This window comes from Hypanus sabinus, chromosome 16 (genome assembly GCF_030144855.1).
Source record: "Hypanus sabinus isolate sHypSab1 chromosome 16, sHypSab1.hap1, whole genome shotgun sequence".
NCBI classification, from domain to species: Eukaryota; Metazoa; Chordata; class Chondrichthyes; order Myliobatiformes; family Dasyatidae; genus Hypanus; species Hypanus sabinus.
Window position 1 is genome coordinate 50,177,509 of NC_082721.1, and position 12,098 is coordinate 50,189,606.

Consider the following 12,098-nt stretch of genomic DNA (forward strand, 5'->3'; position numbering starts at 1 on the left):
GTAGCTTTTCCAGCCACTCTGGCTGTTCCAGCTCAGGAAAGGTGAGCCCTTTGCTGCCCAGGAAAGTTTTCACTTCTTCCAGACATGCGACAAAGCGTTTCAGCACCTCCCCTCTGGACAGCCACCGGACTTTGTTGTGCAGCAGGAGATCAGAATATGCGCTTTCCAGCTCGTCCAGTAACAAACGGAATTGACGGTGATTTAAACTTTTTGCCATTATTTTATTGACAATCTGAATGACAACATCCATTACTTCTGTGCATTCCGGAGGAAATGTTTGAGCGCACAGTGCCTCTTGGTGCAAGATGCAGTGAAAAGTCAGCCGCTTTCTGTCCAGCGACTTCTGCAGTAAAGCCACAAATCCCTTGTGCGCTCCTGTCATACTCGTTGCCCCATCAGTAGCTACTGACACCAGGTGGGTGGTCTTTATTCCTTTGGCTCTTAAACAATTCAAGACAGCCTCACAGATGTCCTCCCCCCGTGTTTGGTCTTTTAGAGGTATCAACTCAATCAGTTCTTCTTGTGGCCCGGCAGAGTTTACATACCGGCAGAACAGCACTATTTGTTCAATATCACCTTTGTCTTTAGACTCGTCACAGGCAATCGAGTAGGCCACAGCTGAATTGATGTCTTTAATTTGCTGTCTTGTGATGTCTTCTGCCATTTTTATGGTTCTGTCTTTGACAGTCTTTGCAGAGAGGGGCATATCCCTGATTTTCTGCACAATTTCACTCTTGTTTTTAAAGTCTGTGAATAGATGTTCTGAAATCTTAATGAAAGATTCTTTTATATATTCACCATCTGTAAACTGCTTCCCGTGCCTGACTATTTCCTGAGCGGCAATATAACTAGCGTATGTAGTTGATTTTCCAGACTTCATCCATTTCTTGAAATGATTTTTGCTCAGATCAACCTTCCGCGTCAGTTCCGAAACGGCTTTTTTTCTCTCATCTCCATCCGGATATTTTTGAGCAAAGGCTGCGTGTTTATTCTGGAAATGTCTTGCGACATTTGACGTTTTGTTGTTTGCTAGTTTCTCATTGCATATTAAGCATACCGGTAAACCAGTCTCGTCAGCAGTGAAAGCAAATGAATCTGTCCACGTATCATTAAACGTTCTGTTTTCTTCAGTCACTTTAATTTTTTTAGAATTCTCCATAGTTAGCCTACCTTGGATCGAAAAATTAAAGAAATCGCGCACTGACGGGTGTCAGGTATTGGCAGTGGTGACGTATATTAATAGCGATAAAAACACATTGTAGCGGTGTACTCAGGCAGTCAGTAAACTGTAGTCGAATAACTTTTTCGAACTAAACAGCCTTGCTTTTAAGCCTCCCTCAACCCGGCCCCCATGGGCGCGGATGCTCCAAAAGACACGTACTCACAAACCCCCGTAGGCTATCTCCCTTAGCCTGAACGCTGGCTAATTGTGAGCCGGTTCCAATGTGCCAGGAAATGGGTCTTATTTAGATTGTACAAGATCACCATAATCTTCAAATTTAGAATTACATTTCAAAAACTAACAAACTAACATAAAATACATTTTAATTAAATACTGACCATTTATTTTCCAAAGCCACAGGGAGCCGCAGCACAGAGGTGAAAGAGCCACATGTGGCTCCGGAGCCGTGGGTTGCCGACCCCTGCACTAGGTAAAGGCTTAATATCAATCATCCGAGATAAACTAGCGGCCTTACGACGGGCCCCCATGGATAAAATCAAAATGGCCTGGGAGCAGGATTTAAATATCTCCTTATCTGAGGAAAGCTGGGATTCAGTTCTCAAATCAGTTAACTCAACCTCTCTTTGTGCTCGCCACTGCCTTTTACAGTTTAAGATTGTTCATAGAGCCCATATGTCTAAATCTAAACTATCTTGATTCTACCCTAGCATTAGTCCGCTCTGTGATAAATGCAAGAGGGGCGTGGCCTCTCTCATCCATATGTACTGGTTCTGTCCTAGCTTGGAGAAATTCTGGAAAGATGTCTTCACTACGTTATTGTGTATTTTGAATCAGCACCTAGAACCAAACCCCTTAATTGCTCTGTTCTGTTTTTGGGGCGAGACAGATTTATGTCTGGGTCCAACCAAATGCCGAATATTATCCTTTGCCTCTCTCCTGGCTAGACGCTTGATCCTCCTCAGATGGAGAGATGCTGCCCCGCCCACATGCTCAATGGCTTAATGACATCATGGCCTGTTTGGACCTCGAAAAAATCCATTATTCAGTTCTCAATTCGGATCTAAAGTTCCATAAGGTCTGGGGACCTTTTATCGAGTACTTTCATAACCTTCCTCTTGACTAGGGTTTTTTTTTCTCTTCGGTCCCTTGCTCCTTTTTTTTCTGGTAGAAGGCATTATTATCCTCTGTTGCTGAGTGTATTCACAGTCTGGGAGCTTGGCTGTCCTGACTTATACTCTCTATATTGTGTTGTGGTTGGTCTGGAGTTGCTGTTGTTTTTTCTTGTGTTGTGGGGCTTGGGGAGGACACTAAGCTTACTTGTCTTTAATTTAGGTGCTATTTTTTTGCTAAATTCTCTTCCTTTGTAACATATTGTTATTGTATGCTTAATTTTTCACTGTTTTAATGTTCCTCATTGGGATTTGGGGTTTTTAATTTGTAAAATGTTTTGAAAAACTAATAAAAAAATTTAATAAAAAAAACACACACAGCTTTATCATAGGCAAATTCCACATAAGTTTTATCCACAGACTTTTTCAAACTTCTGAATCTTTCCCTATAAGCTTCTGGGACTAATTCGTATGCGTTTAGAATATGCATTTTCACAATATCATAATCAAGTGCTTGCGCAGCAGTTAAAGCTGTGTAAACTTGTTGTGCTTTGCCTTTAATTACACTCTGTAACAACACTGACCATTTATCTTTTGGCCACTCTAACATCCGAGCAATAGTTTCAAAATGTTGAAAATTTCTTTCCACTTCTGTTTCACTGAATGGAGGGACCAATTTAATTTCTTGACAAGCAACAAACGGTTTTTTAGAACCAGAAGACTGTTTCCCAGACCTTAATTCCTCCATTGCATATTCAAATTCCCTCTTCATTTGTTCAGCCTCCAATTTATAATGCTCCATTTTCATTTGATTGATTTGCAACTGCATCTCCAGATTACTTATTGGAAACGACTCTAAAACCGAATCATCAAAAACACCCGAATCCACATAGTGTTTCGCGATTTTTCTCTGTATTACAGCCTTAGATGTAGTCGTCAAAATACCTCTAAGTTGCAATCTACGAGCTATCTCAGTTTTTTTCGCCTTCGCCAACAACTCTGCATCTGGCGAAACCAGAAATTCATCAACATCCATTGTTGCCGAATACCACTCAAGCCAATCAAACAAAAGAACCGAGTATTCCCCGTTTCCAAAACACTGATTCAAAAGTTAGCAAGCATTTAAACAGAAACAATCCAGTTGCGGACAAGCCCCCATATTTATGTTACGTATTCAGGCAACAATAAATATATGAGTTCGGCAAGAGTTTGTACAAAAAACAACACTTTTATTAAACACTGAAAACAAACCCCCCGAAAGTAAACAGACACTAACGTAACTGGAAAACAGCTGCTGTGCGGCAGCTTAAACAGTTCTTAAAGCGATGCAGCTCAAACAGTTCTTAAAGCGATGTTGCAAAAACAGTTCTTTAAAGTAGTATTGCCAAAAGTTCAAAATGCTCATGGTCCATTTAAGGGAGAGACTTCTTAAGACGATTTAAATTCTCTTTCACATCATTTTTCTTCAGTCCCCGATGTCGAACTTTTCCCACGAAGAATTTTACGAAACGGAACGGCTTAAAGGCACTGACCTTTCCTTCCACACTATCCTCAATCCTTTTTGGTATTCCCAGGGATTAACACGAGAATAGTCAATGAAATCCTTCCAAATAAGGATCAAACAAAGGTTGAACCCGTTTCACCGTCGTAAAGCGATTCTCCTTGATCTTTAACTCCTGAACTCCGATCTTCAGTCTCCAATGATTTCTGAACTAGCAGTATTGTGAAGAAACTGCTGGCAATGACCTTTTAAATTTTAGGCATTAGATAAAACTTCATCCTTCAACTAAACTACGTCATCACATTAAATCACACAGTGGCATGAAGTCAACTTGGCAAATCCAGCCACGAACTGCCCCTGCTCACAAGGTGGGGTCTTCCTTTTATAACCTGTAAAAAAAACCTGTCACATGATCTCTACTGGCGGGAAAATGACATCACTCCACCATCACAAGACCATTACCTCAAGTCCAGTATAGCTTCAACCCCCAGTCACGTGACAAGGGTACCACTGTCATGTGTCACGAGTACGTAACAGTACTGTGAAGAACATTCTAACTGACTACATCACTGTCTGGTATGGGGGTGGGCAACAGTACAGGATCAAAATAAATTGCAACAAATTGAGAATTCAGTCAGCTCCATCATGGGCACTAGCCTTACCACCAAACCATCTTCAGGGAGCGAAGTCTCAAAAAGGCAGCATTGATCATTTAGAACCCCTTCACATAGAATATGCCCTCTTCTCATTGCTAACATCAGGGAGGAGGTACACAAGTCTGAAGGTATACACAATGATTCAGGAATAGTTTCTTCCCCTCTGCCATCAGATTTTTAAATTGATGTTGAACTCATGAACACTATCTCATTACTTTTTTTTCCTCTTTTTGTACTTTAATTTTACAGTATTTTAGTTTTTATATTATGTATTGCGATGTACTGCTGTCACATAACAACAAATCTCAAATGTCATAGCATTTGCCAGTGATATTAAACTTGATTCTCTTCCTTGAAGGTAGCAATGAGGAGAAGGCATGTCCTGGGTGATGGGGTTCCTTCTTGAGGTCCCGCCTTTGGAAGGTGTCCTCGATGCTGGGGTGGCTATTGCCCATGATGGAGCTGGCTGTGTTTACTACTTTCTGCAGTTTTTGTTTCAATCCTGGGCAGTGGCCCCCTCCATACCAAGCAGCAAAGCAACCAATTAGGATGCTCTCCATGGTACACCTACCATGTGCCTTTTGTGCCTTTGGTGACATATCAAGTCTCCTCAGCTGACTGATGGAGCTTCCCAATCCTGTAACTTTATACTCATTTTTGGTATATTGTATGTCTTCACTTTTGTGTTTATGGTGATTTTCCCCTTTCAGCTACAGTTACATCATCCTTCCTTTAGAAAAGTTCTTTATCATTGGAATGTATTTATCCTGTGCTTTCTGAATTGCTCCTAGAAACTCCTGCAATTGCTGTTCTGCCACCATTGCTGTAAGTGTTCCTTTTCAACCAACTTTGGCCAGCTTCTCTCTCATGCCTCTGTAATGCCCTTTACTCCACTTTAATATTGATACATCTGACAGCTTCTCAAACTGACTCAAATTGCAGGGTGAATTCTATGCAATATGCACACAAAATTCTAGAGGAAATCAGCAGATCTGGCACCATCTATAGAAATAATTAAACAGTTAATATTTCAGGCCAAGACCCTCTGCAAAACTGAAAAGGCAGGGGGAAGACACCATCCCCCTACCTTTTTATTGTGCTAAGGAGGACTAGCCAGAAGATGATAGATGAAGGCAGGTAAGCAGAAAAGGTAAAGGGCTGGAGAAGGAGGAATCTGATAGGAGACGAGAGTGGACCATGGAAGAAAGGAAGGAGTAGCATTGGCGGGGAGGCAATAGGCAGAAGAGGTAAGACGCCAAAGTGGGGAATAGAATAGGAGGAAAGAGGAAGGAAGGAAAGGAGAAATTGACGTTCATGTTATCAGGTACCCAGATATGAGATATTGCTACTCCACTCTGAGAATAGCCTCCTTGTGGCAGAAGAGGAGTCATGGACTGACAGGTCAGAATAGGAATAGGAACTAAAACTGTTGGCCATCAGGAAATTCTAGTCTTGGAAGATGGAGCGGAGGTCCTTGACAAAGCAGTCCCCCAATTTATGTTGTGATTTACAAATGCAGAGGAGGCCACATCTGGGGCATCAGATTCAGGAGACAACCCCAACAGATTAGCACATGAAGTGTTGTCTCACCTGGAATGACTGTTTGGGGCCCTGAATGGAAGTAAATGGCAGGTGTAGCATTTCTGTCACTTGCAGGGGTATGTTCCAGGATGGAGATTTGTGGGAAGGGTTGAATGGACAAGGGAATCACAGAAGGAATGATAACTGCAGCAAGCAGGGAATGAGGGAGGGGAGGCAAAGATGTGCTTGGTGGTAGGATGCCATTGAAGACACAACTCTATATTAAAAAAACACTTGCCTCACAAACCACCTATAAACTTTCCCCCTCTCATCTTGAAAACTATGCCTACTGGTGTTTGATATTTTCACTCTGGGGGTGGGGGGAGAAGACTACCTTTTTCATCAGCTATTGATTTACTCATCAATGTCCTACTTGAACTGAGCTTATCATGTTTTATGTCAATGATTTGGAATGATGGATTTGATAGCCACATGGACAAGATTGTGGACAATATGAAGATAGGTGGAGGGGTAAGTAGTTTGAGGAAGCAGGGAGACTGCAGAAGGACTTGGATTGGGAGAATGGGCAAATAAGTGGCAGATGGAATACAGTGTCAGGAAGTGTATGGTAATGAACTTTGGTAAAAGGAATAAAAGTATAGACTATTTTCTAAATGGGGGAGAAATGTGAAAGATCAGAGGTGCAAAGGAACTCGGGAGTCCTTGTGCAGAATTTCCTAAAGGTTAGGTTGGTGGTAAGGAAGGCAAATGCAACATTAGCATTCATTTTGAGAAGACTATAATATTAGAGCATGGATGTCATGCGGAGGCTTTATAGGGCATTCATCAGACCACAGGGAGTATCGAGGGCAGTTTTGAGAGCCCTTTGTCTAAGAAAAAAATTGTGCTTGCATCAGAGAGCCTGGAGGAGGCTCATGAACAGTGTTCCCTTTAAGATGAGTGTGCATGGTAATTGAAATGCTCCAGCACATATAGCCTTTGTTGCCATGCAACTGGAGATCCCCTTTATATAATGTTAATATAATTTTGAAATCTGTTAACATAATTGAGAAATGCCATGTAATTATGCTAACAATTGTAATCCATAAATTTTCTAAATAATAAGTGTCTAGTCAAAACATAATACTTTTGCCATTGGGCCTGTCAGCTATTTTGACTACCTGACATTGTTTACTTGTGTTGTGTGATTGATGTGCATATCACAAAAAAAGTTTAATGTGCTATGGAGTTTTCAGGCCGTATACACCTTTCCAGCTCAGAGCAATGGCTGGTCCACACAGCTGTAAAAAAAAAAGAGGGAATATTGTGCATGAGTGATTCCAGGAATGAAAGAGTTAACATACTAGGAACATTTGATAGTTCTGGGCCTGTACTCACTCATTTTTTGAAGGATGGGGGAGAGGGGAGGGCAACGACACATGCTGGTGATAATAAAACCTGATTCTGATTCAGAATTCTGATTTAATCTCAATGAAACCTATCAAACATTGCAAGGCCAAGATAGTGGATGTGTAAGAGTTTGTTTCCTAGCGGATGAGTCTAGGACCAGAGGGTACAGCCACAGAATAGAGGGATGCCAATTTAGAACATAAGGAGGAACTTCTTTAGCCAAAGGGTAGTGAATCTGTGGAACTCATTGCCACAGACAGCTATGAAGTTCAAGTCATTGAGTAAATTTAATAGGTTCTTGAGGTGATGGGGAGAAGGCAAGAGAATAGGATTAGGGGGGGGGGATAATAAATCAGCCACAATGGAATGGTGGAATAGACTCAAAGGGCTGAATGGACCAATCCTGCTTCAACATTTTATTGTCTTTAGTTACATGTTTGAAAGAACAGTTTCACTTAAAGGATTCATGACACTTTTTTGCAGGTATAAAATACCTGTCATACTGATCTTGCTGGTATTCAAGTGATATTTATTGGATTCACTCTGCAATATATACAGTACCTGTATTTGACATTTTTAAACTACAATTTCTCTTAGAGCCTTAAGTAGCCAGCAGTGATATTCACTTGTTTGATAGTTTGTTAGCCCTGTTGATTTATGCAGCATGTTCATTCTGAGCAACTGCCTTGAAAACACATATAGCCACCATCTATCGCATATCCCAGACAACAGTGACCAAAAGACAGATATTCAGAAAAGCTTTCCACATAACAAATAAACACTTCATAAACATAATGGTAGTTTCATGTGAAGAGATCAGGAAATTCTTCTAAAATTCATCTTTATTTTCACATGTGGTTAAATAAATGCTGTAAAACATACAAAAGGTAAACGTGTGTGTTGACTATATCTCACACAGTAAATTTCAGACCTTTGCCATATTGCCTTCACTATATTACAACAGTAACTAATTTTACAAATATTTTTAAGGCTGTAAAATGCTTTTGGATGTCCTGAGATCATGAAAGGAACCATATAAATGCAAATGATTCTTCCGTTAAGTTTAGCTCATCATTAATGAGAAATATTTGACTTTGTCTAATATCAAAACTCTCTTAATGTAAATGCAATTGACCAAATTCTCACAGATCTGATTACAGTTTGTGTTTGGCCACAGTAATTCTGGCAACAGGGAGAATGAGAATGTTTTGTCATCTCTGATGCCACTTCTGTTCCAAGTATCCTGAAGGGAGTTTAGCTAGCAAAAAAAAACAGGAATTCTGCTCAAAAAGATCATTTCTGAAACAACACGACAATCCAATAACTATCAAACAAAATACCGTATTTTCTAAAAGACATAAATTTCACTGTTTACAAATATGCTCATTCAGATGACCCTTAAAAGGTTCTTTTATTACAGGTGGTCTCATACCTTAGAGCATCAAAGGACCCAGGTGTTTTTTTTTTGTATTCAGGATCCCCAAATGGAAATTTCTTGAAATGAAAATGGGGCCAGAACAGTCTTTCTATTTTATTTTCTTATCTTTAATACAGATTGAATAGCATTTTAATATATTGTTGCTGTGATAAAAATTAGGTAACTAGAAATCAAAGAATATCAAACAAATTTCAAGTTTCTACTGGAAACTATATTTGGAGCTCTTGTAGATAATTTGCAACACAGAAACAGGGCATTCCTTTAATCTAACATGTCTATTTATGGTCCACACGATGTTATCTTTTTCCTTCATTAAAAAAAATCACATCCTTCTGCTTTCTTCTCTATCAAGTACTTACCTACCTTCAGCTGAAACGTAGAAGCACCTCATCTACTCAATGTGGTTCCACATTCTAAGTATTTTTCTAGAATTATCTCCTGTACTCCTTGTTGATTTATTAGTGACCACATTATACATATGATCCATAATTAAAATCTTTTTTTAGAACATATTCTAGATTTACCTTTATCAAACTTTTATAAAGACATTATCCTTAGTTTCTAAAACATTTGGGATTGTATCTACAATTTTGTTCTTTCCTCTGTAGCTACAACCCAATTTAAAAAGGATCCTGGTAGATCTTGTCAACTGTATTTAAATTGTTTTTGTAACATGGTATCAAAGAAACTTGACAATTAATCACTCAGTTATGAAAGATGATACACAGTGCAGCAATGCTTCAGTAACCTCAAAAATATCTAAAAATGCACATTTATTGCTAAATAACCAGCAACTATTTTTTTCTTCCAATTCTTAATGGATTCCCTGTAATAATTTTCAAAGCCAACTTCACTTTGTCTTGGACAAGGACTATCACGAGGCTTTCTTAATCTTAACTGTACAAGTCCTGTTGAACACTGACAAATGGCTAAGTGGAGAACTTTTCTTACAGAAAAATACTCATCTCTGATGCTTCTAAAGAATGCATGGGAAGATGAAGCATCACACAGAATTGATGTTGGTTTTGTCCTCCTCTTTGAAACAACAGGGGCTCCCTTCCTCACCATTGTTGCACTCACCCTCATCTTCATTTCCCAAACTTTCCACTTTTACCCAATCTTTCCACCACCGTATCAAGGATACAGTTCCTCCTGTCCTCACTTGCCATTCATGAGTCCCCACATCCAGCGCATCATTCTCTGGAACTTCTGCCATCTCCAATGGGACCCTACCACCTAAAATATCTTTACCACCCCCCTCCATAGGGATCAGAGGGATCATTCCCTCCGTGACTTCCTTGTTCATTTGTCCCTCCCCCCCAGCTTTAATCCTACAAGCAGAAGTGCTATACCTGCCCATTTACCTTGTCCTTCATCTCCATTCTGGGCCCTAAACAGTCCTTCAAGGTGAGGCAACACTTCACCTGTGAACCTGTTGGGTTGTCTACCATGCCTGGTGCTCCCAATGCAGCCTCCTCTACTTCGGTGAGAACTGATGTAGACTAGGGGACCACTTTATCAAGCACCTTCTGGGTAGCCTCCAACCTGATGGTATAAAGAACGATATCTCCTGTTTATGGTAAACCTTCCCCATTCTCTTTTCTTTTTCAATTCCCCATCCTGGCAACCCTCTTACCTCCCTTCTCCTCACATTTCCATCACCTCCCTGTGCCCCTCGCCTTTCCCTTTCTCCCATAGTCCACTCTCCTCTTCTACCAGACAACTTCTTCAATCCTTTATCTTTTCTACCTGTCACCTCTCAGCTAATTACTTCACCCCCCCCACCTCTTCTCAGGCTTTTCCAACTATCACCTTTCAGCTAGTACTACTACTCCTCCCCCACCTTCTTATTATCTGGCTTCTTCCCCCCTCCTTTCCCATCCTGATGAATGGTCATCGCTGAAGCATCGACTGTTTACTGACTCCCATAGATGCTGCCTGACCTGCTGAGTCCCTACAGCATCTGTAGAGAAAGAATCAGTATTAACATTTTATGTTAGTTATCTTTTATTAGAAACTAGAAAGGTCATTTTTTTTAAGATGCAGATAAATTGAATTGGATGGAAAGCAGGAGCAAAAAAATCTTAAACTCCTCTGGACAAAATATATTGTGTCTATCAAGAATTAAGAGAGAACAATTTGAGAAATTCAGGAATAAGGGCAGACCATTGAGGATGATCCTTGAGAATGTTCTGTGGGAAAGGAAATTATACACCAGTTAGCCTGACCATCATGGTTGGGAAGATGTTGGAGTCGATTGTTAAGGATGTGGTTTTGGGATACTTGGAGGCACATGATAAAATAGGCCAGAGTCAGCATGGTCTTCTTAAGGAAAAAAGCTTGCCTGATGAATCTATCAAAATTCTTTGAGGAAATATTGAGCAGGATAGACAAAGGAGATAAGTGGATTTTGTGTATTTGGATTTTCAGACCTTTGAAAAGGTGCTGAAAGTGAGGTCCATGGTATTACAGGAAAAATACGAATATGGATAAAGCATTGGCTGATTGGCAGGAGGCAAAGAGTGGGAATAAAGGGTATCTTTTCTGATTAGCTGTCAGTGGCTAGTGGTGCTCCACAGGGGCCAGTGTTGGTACTGCTTCTTTTTATGCTGCAAACCAATGATTTGGATGACAGAATTGATGGCTTTATAGCCAAGCTTGCAGACGATATGAAGGTAGGTGGAGGAAGCAGGGTGGCTACAGAAGAACTCGGACAGATAGAATGGGCAAAAAGGTGGCAAATGGAATATGGTGTCAGGAAGTATATGGTCATGCACTTTGGTAGAAATAATAAAAGCATACACTTTTCTATACAGGGAAAAAATTCAAAAATCCGAGTTGCAAAGGGACTTGAGAATCCTCATACAGAATTCCTTTAAGGTTAATTTACTGGATGAGTCACCAGTGAGGAAGGCATTCATTTCGAGAGGACTAGAATTTAAAAGCAAGGACGTAATGCTGAGGCTGTATAAAGCAAAGGTGAGGCCTCACTTGGAGTATTGTGAACAATTTTTGGCCTCTTATTTAAGAAAGAATGTGCCGACATTGTAGAGGGTTCAGAGGAAGTTCACAAGAATTATTCTGGGAATGAAAGGCTTAACGTATGAGGAGCGATTGTTGGCTCTGGGTCTTTACTCGCTGCAATTTAGAAGAATGTGGTGGTGGTGGTGGTGGTGGGGAAATCCCATTGAAACCTATGAAATGTAAGTGGATCTGGAGAGGATGGTGGGGGAGTTTAGCACCAGAGGGAACAGCCTCAGAACGGACATCCATTTAGAAC